Below are 12,111 nucleotides of genomic sequence, written 5' to 3' on the forward strand. Positions count from 1 at the left end.
CAGGAAGATATACACCGAACCCCCAGGAAGGCTCCCAGCAAAATCAGAATGGGGAGGTACAAGACCCCCGGCCTGAAGAGAGGGAGGCAGATGCTTTCCATATTTGTGACTCAAATTTGATAGGGAAACAGGGGGGAAAGGTGAAAATCACATCCTGGAATATAGCAGGCTTAGCAGGAAAAATAGCTAATGCAGATTTTAGGAATCAATTGAGGGAATCCCATATAGTAGCTCTACAGGAGACTTGGGCGGTTGAGCCCGACCTCTACCATTTGGAGGGTTACAAGCTATTTTTTGTCCCTGCACAAGAGAGTAGGGCAGGCAGAGCTAAAGGAGGTCTAATAATTTATGCTGATATTAATTTAAAGGGGAGATGGATAGTGCCATCTTGGACCTCAAAAAATTTGCAAGCAATAATATTTCATGGCTATGGGATGAAGGTACAACTATTTAACATTTATAACTCAGGCTCAGGAATCGGCACTAAAACCGTGCTAGAGGAACTAGACACTAGATTACAACAGGAAGCCGATTCAAGGAAAGGCGGTGTAGATTCATTTGTCCTCTTAATGGGAGATTTAAATTGTCATTTATGCCCATATTTAACTTCAGTAACCACGGACTGGGATCTTTGTCCAGTTAGTAAAGGGCCACACTTCGAGCACAGCTCGGAGGGTACATCACTTACAAAATTAATAGGTAGTCACTCATTAGTACATACCATGGATCTAGTAATCCCAGGGCCAAAGGCTACCTTGGTACCAACTTTTAAAGGCAGGGGATGTTCGTCTATTATAGACTACATCCTGATAACTGCCTTTGCCAAACAATGGGTGGGGATGGTATGCACTAAATGGAGTCCCTTTAGCGATCATAATCCCTTATTTATAGAAATACTCTGCAGGGGATATGTTGAAATGAATAAACAGCTAGATATTATCTTACAGCCTTCAGATCAAGGAAGGCGTTTAAAATGGGCAAAAATCAATGCCTCAGAATTTTATACTGCATTGATAGTAAAGGGGAAAAAGTGGGTTGAAGAGTGTCTAGATTTTAAAATAGAAGGAGCTGATTTAGTAGCTGCCTTCAGCGAACTAACTAAATTGGCCGAAAAATTATTGGAGGCGAAAGGTCCTAGAAAATCTGGGACCCATCCAAGATGGTTTGACGCAAGTTGTGCACGAGCGCTAAGAAATCTAAAATTAAGCCTTAAAGTAATTCCAAGGGACACAGTGGAAGTGGTAAAGTGTAGGAACATTTATAACATTAAGATCAAAGAAAGGAAGGCTTCCCTAAAAGCAGAACTATGGGCTGACTTAAGAGAGGCCGGTGAAAACAGGGATTTTATTGAATTCTGGAAAATCATAAATAGGCCCTGTTTTCACGACCAAAATGCCCCAGTCATTAGCACAAATATCCTCCCGCAGCAATGGATGACCCACTTCGAGAGCCTTTATAACCAGTCTATAGATCCTAAACATAAAGGGGAATGGGATGGTAATAGGAGCTGGGTGCAGGATTTCACACTCTCCGAGATTATCCAGGCAATTAAAGGGTTGACTCCAAATAAAGCCCCCGGGCCTGATGGCACCCCCTTCAGATTTGTATAGAAGTAATATTGACTTGTGGGCCCCAATTTTAACGAGGGTGTTAAATGCAGCTATCAAGACAGGACTCCCTAGGTCGTGGTCCACCGCCTTAATTGTACCTATTTTCAAGAAGGGAAATAGGGACAATCCTCAGTGTTACAGACCCATATCACTGATCGACGTTTCTGCCAAAATACTGGGGCGGGTGATCCTAAACCGCTTAATGATCTGGACAGAAGAGCACCATACAATAGTGGATACCCAGTATGGTTTCAGAGCAGGAAAGTCGACCAGTGACCAATGTTTAAATTTATACCTTTTGGTCGCTAAATACACCAGAGTGAGCAATGGTACCATGTATATGGGTTTTATGGATCTGGCGGCGGCCTTTGACAATGTAAATAGAAGTAAACTTTGGGAAAGGATGAGCACTTTGGGGATTGACCAGGGACTTATAAGTATCCTAAGAGAATTACACTGGAACACCACAGCCAGGGTTCGCTTTAGTATGGAGGGAGGGCAAACTGACTCCTTCCCATGCTCTAGCGGAGTAAGGCAGGGATGCATTCTTGCCCCCTTCCTTTTCTCATTCTACATTAATGACCTGGAGTCATGCCTCATAGCCCGGGCGGTGGATTGTCCCAAGGTACGGAAGCGTCAAATACCGGTACTATTGTACGCAGATGACGCGGTCCTGCTCGCCCGGACACCGAGAAGTCTCCAATCTCTGATCAATGGATTTGTGGTCTTCATGGAAAAATTAGATCTGTCTGTGAATTTGACCAAGTCCTTTGCACTGATTGCAGGCAAAAAACCCATCAAAAAACCGGTGTTTAAAATTGGGACTCATAGCATGGGCATTGTAACCACCTTCCCATATTTAGGTCTATTACTTGATGGCAAGATGCAATTTGACACATTACTAGAGGAACACTGTACTAAATTGGCTTCCTCATGTGGTGCAATTATGAACTTTGCCCAGAGACTGGGACGTTGGTCTCCAGAGCAAATAATGAGCTTGTATCGCTCAATAAGCACAGCCAAAGCAGTATATGGAGCCGAGGTTTGGGGCTTTAGGGATGCCAAACAGTTACAACTAGAGGAAGACAAATTCATCTGTAGAATCCTCAAGATCCCACACTCAATACCAGCTGAAATTGCACATTCCGAACTCGGAATTCCGTATATTGTAGATCAGGTCAAGATTAGACCGGTCTTGGCTTGGCTTAGTATTTGGGCTAACCCGGAGGCTGTATTAAGCCAAGAAATCCTCTCTGACTGTATACAAATGGACAAAGGGATGTCAATACCTTGGCTGAATTATGTCAAACTAACTTTAGAGTCCGTAGGTCAGCACACCCTTTTTAGCACCCCTGCACTAATTACAAGGAACAGTAAATTACAAATCAAGACTGTTGCTTGACAATTTGGAGAGGCTTAGGGAAACTAAAGCTTTTGCACTAAAACGGTCAGTGGTAGCACACTCCTTAGTTAAAGATGCACCGGGTATGGAACCGTACCTATTTCTGATGTATAATCACCAGGATAGGTTTTTAGTGTGCCGTTTTAGGCTCAATTTGTTGCAAAATATTTTAGCTTATCCGTCTGGTTTTACTGCAACTATTGAGCAGAAGGGTGCCTGCGGCTGCGACAACATGTCTCCGCAGGACACCCTTCATTTTGTATTATTATGTCCATTTTATCGTTACCCAAGGCGTATGTTTCTGGTTGAAATCTTAAAAAATGGAAAATTTCGGCATGCTAAAATAGCCCTGCTGTTTCTACAGAGAGCAAATGATATGCATACCTTATGTTCAGTAATAGGTTTTCTAAAAGCGGCAGTAAGACTAAGAAATACCAGAGACTAACCTATCATGAATAATATATTGATTCTTTTTGTATTTTAACAGGGTGATAGATGGTTAATTTTGATATTGATGTGATAAAAAATCATGTATGTTTCTGTGTTTTAAAATATGTACTTTTTATGATGATTTTTTTAACCATCGAAATAAAGAATGAATTGATTGAAGTCCTGAAGAGTGCATTAATAGATGGGTTAGGCTTAACCACTGAACAGTACAAGTTCAGAGACACCCAGAAAGCACAGACTCAGGACTGGACTGACTTTGTTGATTGTGCAACCAAGGCTCTGGAGGGTTGGCTGGTTGGTAGTAGAGTTACTGATTTTAAGGGATTGTATAATCTTATGATGAGAGAACAGATCCTTAATAATTGCCAAAACCAGTTGTTGCATCAATACTTGGTGGACTCTGATCTGACCTCTCCCCAAGAATTGGGAAAGAAGGCAGACAAATGGGTCAGAACCAGGGTGAGGCAGAAAACCCAGAACCAAGGGGGTTACACTAAGAAGCAAGATCCTAAAGTCTCAGAGAAAGGTGGGGATAAGTCAAAAGACCAGAAGTCTTCACAAGGGCCCCAAAAATCTGCATCTGGTGGGAATTCACAGTCCATCAAGGGAAAAGGCCAAAAGAAGCCCTGGTGCAAATTCTGTAAACAGAACGGGCACTGGACTTCTGACTGTAACAAGTCCAAAGACCAAACCACCACCACTCCTGCCCCTAAGGCAACTGTTCCCCCTAGTACAGCTACTGGTGGAGGTGGTAACCAGAATAAGGGTGTAGTAGGGTTGACCCTGGGTTCTGAAGTGGACTCTGGCCTAGTCAGAGTCCCCACTCAGGCATTGCTGATTTGTGATGGAGACATTGATATGTCCTTCCTAGTGAGCCCCAGTAATCTGGGCAAATACAAACAGCAGCATGTAATAAATGGCAAACAGACTTTGGCATTCAGGGACACAGGTGCTAGTGTCACCATGGTGGCAAAGGATCTTGTGGACCCTGGGCAGATCATCCTGGGTGAAATGTACCAGGTTACCAATGCAAGCAATGTCAGGACGAACCATAGTCTGGCAGTTGTGAATTTCTCCTGGGGAGGGGTAACTGGCCTCAAGAAGGTAGTAGTCAGTACAGACCTCCCTGTCGAATGTCTATTGGGCAATGATCTAGTGACTTCAGCCTGGTCTGAAGTAGAGTTATAGACTCATGCTGAGATGTTGGGCATACCTGCAGAGGTATGTGCTGTGACCAGGGCACAGGCCAAAATGCATAAAGCTGAACCAGCTCTGGATCCTGAAACTATGGACCAGATGATACCCAAGAGGAGGAGCAGTAGGGTTAAGGCAGTGCCTTCCCCTCTGTCTCAGATAACAGATTCCCCTCCTGAAGGAGGAGAAGCAGATCCTGAAGAAGGAACTGCCCCAGAGGGACTTGAGCCTGATCAGGTTGAGTTCTTGGGGGCAGGGGGACCTTTGAGGGAAGATCTGAGCAAAGAGCAACAGTACTGCCACTCTCTTGAACCCCTCAGACAGCAGGCTGCTGCTGAGGTTGCTGGGAGTGCTAGTGGGTCCCATAAAGTTTATTGGGATGAGGGACTCCTATATTCTGAGGCTAGAGATCCTACCCCTGGAGCCACCAGGAGGTTGGTAATACCTCAGAAGTTTAGGGGGTTCCTCTTGACCCTAGCACACATCCCTTTAGCAGGACACTTGGGCCAAAACAAAACCTGGGATAGGCTTGTTCTACATTTTCATTGGCCACATATGTCAGAGGACACCAAGGAGTTTTGTCGCTCCTGTGTCACTTGCCAAGCCAGTGGCAAGTCAGGTGGCACAACAAAGGCCCCCCTGACTCCACTACCTGTGGTGGGGGTACCCTTTGAAAGGGTAGGGATTGACATTGTTGGTCCCCTTGATCCTCCAACAGCATCTGGGCACAGGTTTATCCTGGTGGTAGTGGATCATGCCACCAGGTACCCAGAGGCAATTCCCCTGAGGACCACCACAGCCCCTGTGGTGGCAAGAGCCCTCATTGGAGTTTTCTCCAGAGTGGGTTTCCCTAAGGAGGTTATATCCGACAGAGGTCCCAACTTCATGTCAGGGTATCTAAAAGCAATGTGGGAGGAGTGTGGTGTAAATTACAAATTCACTACTCCCTATCACCCACAATGCAATGGGTTAGTTGAAAGGTTCAACAAAACCCTAAAGGGAATGATTAAAGGCCTCCCAGAAAAGCTTAGGCGAAAATGGGACCTTTTACTTCCCTGCCTTCTGTTTGCATACAGGGAGGTTCCACAGAAGGGGGTTGGCTACAGCCCTTTTGAACTTCTGTTTGGGCATCCTGTAAGAGGTCCATTATGTTTGGTGAAGAAGGGCTGGGAGTTACCTCTCAAACCTCCCAAACAGGATGTGATGGACTATGTACTTGGTCTCCACTCCAGGATGGCTGAATACATGAAGAAGGCAACTAAAACCCTGAAGGCCAGCCAAGAACTACAAAAAACTTGGCATGACCAAAAGGCTGTGCTGACTGTATACTAGCAAGGACAGAAAGTGTGGGTGTTGGAGCCTGTGGCCCCAGCAGCTCTCCAAGACCAGTGGAGTGGCCCCCATACAATTGTTGAGCAAAAGGGAGAAGTCACCTATCTGGTGAATCTTGGAACTCCCAGGAGCCCCCTTAGGGTGCTCCATGTCAACAGACTGAAACCATATGTTGACAGGGCTGACATGGGCTTGCTCATGGCAACTGATGAGGAACAGGAGGAGGAGAGTGACCCTCTCCCTGACCTGCTCTCACGGAACCCTGATGATGGGTCAGTAGATGGTGTTGCTTTGGCAAGCAGCCTCACTGATCATCAGCAAACTGAATGCAGACAAGTTCTGCAACAGTTTAGACATATGTTTAGTCTGACCCTTAGTCAGACTTCCTGGTGCACCCATGAGGTGGACACTGGAGACAGTCTGCCTGTCAAGAGTAAAATTTACAGGCCCCCTGACCATGTCAGGGACTGTATCAGGACTGAAGTCCAGAAAATGTTGGAACTAGGTGTAATTGAGCCTTCAGATATCCCTTGGGCTAGTCCAGTAGTCCTTGTGCCTAAACCTCATACCCAGGGTGGTAAGAAAGAAATGAGGTTTTGTGTAGACTACAGAGGCCTCAATGCAGTCACCAGGACTGATGCCTATCCAATTCCCAGGGCATATGAACTGATTGATACTTTGGCCTCAGCCAAATATCTGAGTAGATTTGACATAACAGCTGGATACTGGCAGATCAGGTTAGCTGAGGATGCCAAGGCCAAAACTGCATTCTCAACCCCTGGTGGGCAGTACCACGTTGTGGTGATGACCTTTGGTTTGAAAAATGCACCTGCCACTTTTCAGAGGCTGGTGAACAAAGTTCTGACAGGTATGGAAACTTATTGCTCAGCTTATCTAGATGATATTGCTGTCCTTAGTTCCACCTGGCAGGATCACCTGCTCCACCTCAGAAATGTTTTGGAGGCCCTGCAAAAAGCAGGCCTCACTATCAAGGCCACTAAGTGCCAGATAGAGCAAGAGTCAGGTTGTGTACCTGGGCCACCTTGTAGGTGGAGGCCAGGTTCAACCTTTACAGAGCAAAATCCAAACCATCATGGAATGGGTTGCTCCAACCACCCAGACACAGGTGAGAGCCTTTTTGGGCCTGACTGGGTACTATAGGAGGTTTGTTAAGGGATATGGATCTATAGTGACCCCCTTAAATGATCTTACCTCAAAGAAAATGCCAAAAAAGGTTCAGTGGACAGCTAGCTGTCAAAAGGCATTTGAAGACCTAAAGCAGGCCATGTGCACTGCCCCCATCTTACAGAGTCCAGACTACACCAAACAGATGCTTCTGAGCTGGGTGTGGGAGTTGTACTGTCTCAACTGAATGATGAAGGTCAAGACCAGCCAGTAACTTTTATTAGCAGAAGGCTGACCCCTAGAGAGAAACGTTGGTCAGCTATAGAGAGGGAGGCCTTTGCTGTGGTGTGGGCCCTGAAGAAGCTGAGGCCATACTTGTTTGGCACTCACTTCATAGTTCAGACTGACCACAAGCCCCTCCTATGGCTCAAACAGATGAAAGGTGAAAACCCAAAACTTTTAAGGTGGTACATTTCCCTACAGGGGATGGACTATACAGTGGAACATAGACCTGGGACCCAACATGCCAATGCAGATGGACTCTCAAGGTATTTCCACTTAGAACACAAAGACTCAACTGGTCAAGGTTAGTTTAGTGTCCCTGCGTTTGTGGGGGTTGTGTAGGAGAGTAGGATCTGCACTTATGTTGCCCCCACTTTTTTTCTGATGTATACACTGGTTTCTGGCTATAGTCTGGCTGGCACCCTGCTAATCAGGGCCCCAGACTCTCTGTTCTCTATAAACAACTTGGAGTGCATATTAGATGCACTTGTGATTGGATACTGTGGTACCTTATGAGCCCCTAGTATATGGTACCTTAGGCACCAAGGGCATAGGTACTTCACAGGCCTACCAGGGGCTGAAGCATGTATTATGCCACCCCTGGGAAGCAGACTAAATCTGACACCACAGGCCTCCTACTGCAGCCTGGGAGAGGTAGTGTTAGTACTCCTCACTGAGATATAGGTTCCCTATATCTCACTTTACACACACATATAAGCCTATCAGTCACCCCTAAGGCAGGTCCTATCAATCCTGAGGGCAGGGTGCTTGGTTTACATGTGAGGGGTGCCTCTGCCTGAGCAGGGCCCCTCTGCAGCCCTCAGAGTCTATTCTCTGTAGCTGTTTGTGGATGCGGTTAAAACATATACTCCTAATTGCATTATAACCTAGCGGTAAATGCAGACTTTGGGATGGCTGCATCAAAACATGTCGTGTTTGGTGTCAAACGCCTTGGAATCATACCCCCACACCAGCAACTGGTGTGGGAGTATGATCTCACCCTTCTAGAGGGATAGACATGTACCTACTGTGGAAACATGGTAGAATCCTGAAGAGCCCTGGCATCACAAAATGGATGCCACCAGCACAGACACTGAGCTGCCCTCCTGCTGCTGACCGAAACTTGCAGTGGAGGAGGCCCAACAATAGGCATCCTGTCACAGGGAGGTGTCACCACCTTCCAGACAGGATTTAGTGTATTGGGGCTGGGTGGGTGCACTCCTAGAGTGCTTTGAAGTCCTGCACTGGGGGAGCAGTAGGCTCCTCTGTGCATATGCCAGCTCAAACCGGTTCAGGGTCTACCAGCCCCTGCTCTGGTGCGAAACTGGACAAAGGAAAGTGAGTGTAACCACCCAGTCCCCTGACCCTCCCAGAGGAGTGGTCATAGAGCTAGTCCCTCCCTTTCCTTTAGTATAAGATAGGGAACCCTTGCCATTGCAAACTAGATATCCCTGGACAACGCTCTACAAGAAGAATCCTGGACCTTCGACGTTCCACTTCATTTGGAAGACTGAAGAATCTCCCTTGGAGTCAAGGAGTGACTCCCCTGCTTGGCAGGCACCAAAACTTTGAATCACCGGTCGCAAACTTTCCCGCTCCCGGCGGAGTCCGAAGTCCCTGCAGCCTCGGAAGTGGATTTCCTGACTTATCGACGGCCATTGTGAGTCCCCAGCAAACCTGAGGCGAGTGGACCTCACGAGTGACGAGGAACAGCAATACCCGGGTACCGTGCACTATTGTCGACTGAAACCCCTTCACAACGTTCTACGAACTTGTGCATTGGACCATGTGTGGTCCAAGCCTCCAGCAGGATTTCCACCGAGAATCAGTGGCCTACCTTGTCCGGAGTGACCGTGGGCTCCTGTGAAGTGAATCCTCCCGAGGCGTCTTCGCTATCCCTTGCCGGTTGCTTTGTGGGTCCCCTGAAGACTTTCTCATCAAACCAAAGGGCTACCCTGGTTGCTCCAGGCCTGCCCTGACTTACGCTTGCTGGGTGAGTCCCTCAGACCTTGCTGGTCTGCACCGCTGACTTTCTTTACATTTCACAAGACTTGCTGTTGCCAAGGCTTGTTGGCTCCAATCAGGTTGCCGACACCTCAGTAAGCTGCAGACTTCGTGGGACACTCCGAATCCAGCTCCTGGTTGTCGTCGACACCTCCTGGACCTCGTGGCTGAAGAGTCAAGACACCCGTGATCACCTGAAATCACCCAACGACTGTGGGCATCCATCTTCCTGGCCCCGGCTCACTGGCAAGTGACTTTGAACACTGTCTCCACTGCTTTCAGGTCTTCTTTCTTCAGAATCCAGCCTTGGATTCCACTGGACACTTCTCCTGTCTTCGCAAGCAGCAAATCTTCTTTGGCTCCCATTGAAAACGACGCGACCCAACACCAAAAGACACCTATGCACCCGGCTTCCCTGGGTGAGGTAACTCGTGCACTCTGGTGCTCCTGTGTGTGTTGGCTCTCGAACTACTTACCCTGTAAGTGACTTGCTTGTAGACTCTCCCGAAGTACCCTAAAACTTTAAAATTCAAACCGCGACTTGCTCCATTGAAGTCTATTGGGATCCGCGGCTGCTTTCTCACAGTGCATGCGTCTCCTGTGGGTCCTTTACTTACCTGCCTTGGGTGGATTAGTGAGGCCCCAGCGCTTCTGAAGACCTTAGGCATTCTCCTTTCCCAAGTCGTTCTTCTTATACCTCTTTTTTAGTATATGGTCTGGTACGCCCCTAGGGCCCCAGCCATATAAGTGCTTAATTTGTTGTGAAACATTGATTTGTGCATATGTTCCTGACTTCTAATCTCATAAATAGATTGGTAGAGTGTGTCTAGAAATAAATACATATATATTTTATATATATACCTGTGTGGTGTCCTTTCGTTTGGTAATTTAGGAGATTATAAGGTAAAACAAGCTGCTTTACATTCCTCTGAGACTTAGCCTGAAGGCTGCTCTCCACAGCTACCACTAGGATAGCTTTCTTTAAAAGGTTGTCTTAAACCTCTCTACCATAAGAGTCGGATTGGACTGGTGCAAGGTGGCCACTATAACTAGTGACCAGCATATGCCAGGCCAACTTCTCACACCCGTGAGCACCGGATTTGCTCACCAACAGACAATGGCCCCAGCCAAAACCTTGAGTCTGCACCACTCCGCACCCGATGCCTAAAACCCGAGTTCGAGAGGCCCAACACCACGAGGAGATCTCCCCGGCGATCCTGGCTTAAGATCTGGTGATCTCTAACCTGCCTCGACACTCCAAACAATGCCTTCAGTCTCTTTCTGAAGGACCCCTTCAACCGCAATCGGAGCTGGTAAGAAACCCGACGCCTAAAGACGACCCTGCACTTGACGTGCAAGCATCCCCAGGCATCCCAACTTACCTCTCCAACCGGTGGTTACCTCCAGAACATCTTCGTTCCGAGCCTGCAGTCTTTGTGGCAAGCGGAGAATCCCCATTGAAAACAACAGGTCACCCAACACCAAAACAGCACCCTGCACCCAGCCACCGCTGTGGGTGTACTTTGGGTGCTAACTCGGATCCCCCTTTTCCCTGAGCCGAACACCAGGAGCTTTGCTCCCACAACCTTGTGGCCGGCTCGTGAGCAGCCACCAACCAGAGGCCCCCTATCGCCCATTGGATAACATTGGGTCTCAGCACTCTGCACCCGGCCGCCCTAGTGCCGCTGAGGGTGTTCGAACCTGGGGGAACCTTGGTTCTAATTCCCGAAAACCACCTCCCACAAACAAGTACTTACCTGCAAACCGTTAACTTTATTTTTCTCCATAGGAAAACATTGACTGTTTTTCCTTGAAAATTGTTCAAAGTGTGCAGTTGGTGTGTATAGAACATTGAAAAACTGTCTGTACTAAAATTCAGTTACTTACCTTTTGTCTAGGGGATGTCTCAGTGTGATATCTAGGCATATCAAACTAATTAGCAAAAGTAATCTGAAAGGTAACGTACATGGGAATCTTCAAAGTAACTAAAAAGTAATTCTGAACTGTTGACTTACCTGTATTTCAACCAACTGCATTTGAACCTGCCTTCAACTATAAAACACTGCATAAGAAATAATATTTTTGATACAAAGAAATAGGTCTGAGTTCAGTCGTTGAGTGTGTGACATAATTTGCTGCCTGAGTGTGTACAACAAATGCCTCTGATAAAGCCTTACTGCTCGCCACACTACCGCAAATAGAGAGTAAGGTGCTCTCTACTTTTACCTCTGCCTACCTTTAGGGTTCCACTGGACTCTGTGTACACTATACCTCACTTTGGTATAGTATATACAGTGCCAGCCTCCTACAGGGACAGTTCAAGATCTGTATCCAGCAGGTTGATTGAGGAAGTGAGTTCAATTGTCACCTAAAGGTCTCACTGTACCGTTAAGTCTGCGCCTTGCGATAACGTGACGCACAGTAGAGACTGCTTCCCGAATGAAGACTAACACTCTCAGAGGCTCAAAGTATCCAGATCAGGTTTAACGGGAGCGGCACGGCTATAAATGGACCCCGCCAAAGCTCACTCTCTGTGCACAAAATAAGAGGTTCATATGCATGTCCAGAAGAACTTCTGAGCCCTCCTCAGCCTCCTGGTTAGTCTGCCTCTACTCTTAAGTTACACTGTAGTCCTTGTTAGGAAATCCAACAAACTGGCATAAGTTGGAGAAGTTTATTCTCAGAATCTGTTCTTTTTATGCTCTTTTCTTG

The 12,111-nt window shown here is 46.9% G+C and overlaps 1 protein-coding gene across 6 annotated transcripts in view; it reads left to right on the forward strand.

Annotated features, from left to right (window-relative positions):
- LOC146812763 (tyrosine-protein phosphatase non-receptor type 6-like) overlaps positions 1-12,111 on the forward strand; it is a 302,600-nt gene that overhangs the window by 55,149 nt on the left and 235,340 nt on the right. The window lies entirely within an intron of this gene.

Source organism: Triturus cristatus, chromosome 7 (genome assembly GCF_964204655.1).
Source record: "Triturus cristatus chromosome 7, aTriCri1.1, whole genome shotgun sequence".
In the NCBI taxonomy this organism is placed as follows: domain Eukaryota; kingdom Metazoa; phylum Chordata; class Amphibia; order Caudata; family Salamandridae; genus Triturus; species Triturus cristatus.